Genomic DNA, 4496 nt, shown 5'->3' with positions numbered 1-4496 from the left:
TCAGACCTTTTCCAAGCTCTCCAAAGCAAGAGAAGCTTGTTCACTAAAGGTACAGGGCTCTCCAGCACACTCGGAGAAGCATTTACCAGCACCATGTAACATCCAGCAAGACGTATGCTTTCCTGCTTTCAAGTAACAAAATATTGCTCCTTGCCCATCAGAGAAATGCCAACAATATACAAAACAAAGGGAAGGAAGCGGAAAGAGTCAGGGAAATAAATCAAAGGAAGAGCAGACATGGTGTGTTATCAGAACCCCACAAGGAAGATGAATGATTCTTGCAGATCTGACTAATGAGCAAGGGGAAAAAAAGGGGTAAGGAAAAAACACACATGACCACACATACAACAGAGGCAGCAGATGGCTTTGTGAAACTCCGATTTACCAAGACTAATCACAGGCTTCCAGCAAGGCTGCCTGAATCTCCTGAAAGGTGTCAGCGCAAACAACCCACTGAGAAAGAAGCTGCTCTGCAGCGGGGAATTTATTGAGGAGTCTGCCTGTGAGCAACATTCCGCGTTCTCAGTGCTGTCTGGCAGGACAAAGGGCCGGTTTCACCTTTCTGGGGTTACTATTAACAAACTCAAATAATACCCGCTGGACCCCTGCATGGAAGTGGGCAGTGGAGTCCCCCAGGACTCAGTCCTTGGGCCTGCACTGTTCAATTTCTTTATTAGCGACTTGGACAAGGGGTGAAAAGCACCCTGTTTAAATTTGCAGACGACACCAAGATTTGGGGTGAAGTGGTCATGCTAGAAGGGAAGGACAGATTACAGTGGGACCTGGACAGGTCACGGGGTGGGCAAATGGGAATAGGATGGGATTCAATACTGACAAGTGCAGGGTGCTGCACTCACGCAGTAGGAACTAGCAGCATACCTATAGGCTGGAGAACTCCCTTCTCAAAAGCACAGTGGCAGAAAGAGATCTTGGAGTCACTATTGACTCCAAGATGAACACAGGCCAACAATATGAGGACACGGTCAGTAGGGCTAACCGTACCTTGTCGTGCATCTACAGATGCATCACAAGCAAGGCCAAGGAGGTGATCCTCCCCCTCTATGTGCCACTGGTCAGGCCGCAGTTGGAGTACTGTGTTCAGTTCTGGGAGCTGCACTTCAGAGGGATGAGGACAGCATTGAGAAGGTCCAAAGGAGGGCCACGCACATGACCCAGGGACAGCAGGGCAGACCCTACAAGGAGAGGGTACAGGACCTTAACCTGTTCAGCCTTTGCAAGAGAAGGCTGAGGGGGGACCTGGTGGCCGTCTATAAACTTACTAGGGGGAACCAGCGGGGATTGGGAGAGACCTTGTTCCCCAAGCACCTCCCAGAATAACAAGGAATAACAGCCATAAGTTGTTTGAGCATAGGTTTAGACTAGACATCAGGAGGTGCTACTTCACAGTCAGGGCAGCCAGGGTCTGGAACCAGCTTCCAAGGGAAGTGGTGCTGGCTCCTACCTTGGGGGTCTTTAAGAGGAGGCTTGACATTTACCTAGCTGGGCTCATTTGAGCCCAGTATTCATTCCTGCCCAGGGCGGGGGGTCGGACTAGAAGATCTACAAGGTCCCTTCCGACCCTACATCTGTGAACCAAAATGGCATCACCTGGATGCTCACAGTGAGCAGCTGATAGCACAAGCAAGCAACAAGCCCCAGTGATGAAGCTGACAGAAATGGCGAACTCAGTAAAAGAGTGATGTGATAAATCTTGCATAGTAAATCACCAGTGGACAAGTTGCCCACTCTGGAGCACCTAGAGAACAGCCCCCAATCCTTCTCTTCCCACAGCTGGGAATGGCTGATAAACTCGCTGCTACTCCCTCCCTTCCCTTATTACCCCCCACTTACCATTTGTTGTCCTGGCCTGGAGGAATCCCAATTCTAGGCAGGCTCATTTCTTGCCCCGAGGGCTGCGCAGGTTCTAGGGGCTCTACCACCTATCCCAGCTTTGGTGCCAGGGAGGGAGGCCCTTACCAGAAGTCTCTCCTCGGTGCTATTCTCTGTATTTTCAGCCAAAGCCCCTGTTGCTGCTGCAGATACACTCCAGCAACTCTAGCTGTTTAAAGAGGGATAGGTAGCATTTGGGACCCATTTCCTCACTGAAAGGAGGCTTTCAAGTTGCAGCCTTTCTTCTTGTTTCCATACATGTGAGGATCAGTAGACTAGAAGGCCTTAAGTAAGTCCTTGCCACAGGAGGAAACCATTCTTTTTTTCTTTTTTTTAAAAGGAAAATGTCATGTTCCAAGCCAAATCGACCAAATCAAATCCAAATCCATGAATCATTCAAGAACCATATATGGCCTGACTACTGGCAAACATCCTCTACCCCTACCTGGGGTTTCAGATGTTTCCAAATCCTTTGGCAGGTATCTATGTGCAGGCCCAAGCCCGGAGGCTTGGGGTTTGGATGCCCCCAGATTTTGCTTACCCTCAGCCATAGGGCCGCAGCAGCAAACCAGGGAGGAGTCTCCCAGTTCCATAAAGTGTGTGTAAAGCCAAGATTTTCCCACTGGAAATTAAAGTGGGAGGGTAACTGTGCATCACCTATGCCTGGGTACTAACCCATGCCACACAGTGGTTACCCCGTCCATGGAAAAACCACCTACTACATTACAGTGTCTCCTTTGCCACAGAAGCAAACCATTTCCTCATTACTATTTCCTCCTCTTTAAAAAGCATTACTGGCCCAGGAAGCATCTGATGGCACAGCAGCCAGCTGCAGCCGCAGTTAGGGTGGGCCTGGCTCCAGGCATATTTGGCAGCATTGGCGTTGCCTGTTTCCTCTCAGATGCCAGGGAGACCCTTCTAGTCACTGCCATGTCTCATCTTAGCAGTGTTTTAAAAGGCTGGTCCTGAGCTGCCCCCTAGCAGATGCAGATCGGGCCTAGCCCCTGCTGGCCGTTCCCCATGCTGGTCCCCAGGGAGCCCCCTCCTCTCTCAGGCCCCTGCCTCGCTAAAAGGTTTCCATAGCAACTACCTGACTCCCCAGGGCTTGGCCCAGAGGCAAAGCCTGTCCCTGCCCCTCACCAAAGTCAATGTCTTGGCAATAAACTGTCTCTGAGGGAGGCTTCTGTGGTTAAGACATTAGCTAGGACTCAGGGCAACCGGATTAAATTCCTAACTGGCTTCCCAAGACATCATGGGCCTCCCCATAGGGCCATGTGGTCAAAGACATTTAGAGCCTGACTCTCAGCTTTTAGGGACCTGCATACCTCTACAAGCACTGGCTTTAGTCTCTCAGCGCCTTGTTTTTTCACTCCCAAGCTGAAAAATGGGGAGCATAACATTCTTCTACCTCACAATGGCTTTATGAGGAAAAATATATATTGAAGAGTTTGAGGTGCCCAGGCAGTACAGTGGGGGGATTAAATGTGTGAGACACCATGCTTCTAACACCGTCTGTATCACCACTCTCTAAGCAGGTATTAAAATGAGCCCACCTCCTCCTCCTCCTCAGGAACTCAGGCTTCCCACTTCGTGCCCTTTATCATTCATAGCATTAACCTCCGGGGTAGCCAACCTGGAGCGTTTCGACCAGTTTGTGGCCTGTGTCAGGAGCGCCCTGTTGCAATGCAGGAACCTCCTGGTATACAGGCTTGCCCAGCTCAAGGAAACACTGTGTTAAAATGTTTCTGAGCGACCTTCAGTCCTACCACTGGAAATCGGAGAGTGAAGATGGAGAAGATGCAGCCAACCTCATCTGGAAAAGCAACATCTGGCACAGGTTGTTCAGAGACCCCCCGGGAGGAAAAGTGGGTGGACAGGGAGAACGAAGAGGACAGAGATGTAGCTGGACCTGGAGACAGCAAGACGGACTACAGCAGGATCAGCCGCAGCAGAAGTGACAGCAACAGCAACAAGGACAGTGAATGAACTGAGAACATAAACCCCAAATCAGTTTTGGACTAAAGGACTGCGATTGGGGTAGGTGAGGGTACAGGGAGGGTGCACAGGGGTGCAGCAGAGTAAATGTGTTTATTGTAACAGGGTTACAATAAACAGGGAAGCGAGGGTTTCTTAATGTATTTTAAAGATGTGTGATGGAAAGTTTCTGATAGAGGGTGTATATATGTAACTCTCTCTCTCTATAGAAATATATTTTAACAATAATAAAAGGTAGGCAACCTGGAGCATGCATGCCACAACTGGCACAGGCAGCCTTTGTGTGTGGCACACGATAGATCAGGGAGGGGCAGGGAGCAACGAGCAGAGCAGCAGATCAGGCAGGGATCAACAAGCAGAATCATAGAAAATTAGGGCTGGAAGGGACCTCAGGAGGTCATTTAGTCCAACCCTTCGGTCAGAACAGGACCATCACCAACTAGATTATCCCAGCCAAAGCTTTGTCTAGTTGGGTTTTGAAAACCTCCAAGGATGGAGCTCCCACCACCTCTCTGGGTAACCTGTTTCAGTGTTCTAATATCCTCTGGTAAGAAAATTCTTCCTAATATCTAACCTAAACTTCCCTTGTTGTAACTTGGCACCATTGCTCC

Source organism: Gavialis gangeticus, unplaced genomic scaffold, assembly GCF_001723915.1.
Source record: "Gavialis gangeticus isolate Ggan-Ray unplaced genomic scaffold, GavGan_comp1, whole genome shotgun sequence".
Lineage (NCBI taxonomy): Eukaryota > Metazoa > Chordata > Crocodylia > Gavialidae > Gavialis > Gavialis gangeticus.
The sequence above is the reverse complement of the archived record's forward strand: the minus strand, read 5'-3'. Positions refer to the sequence as shown.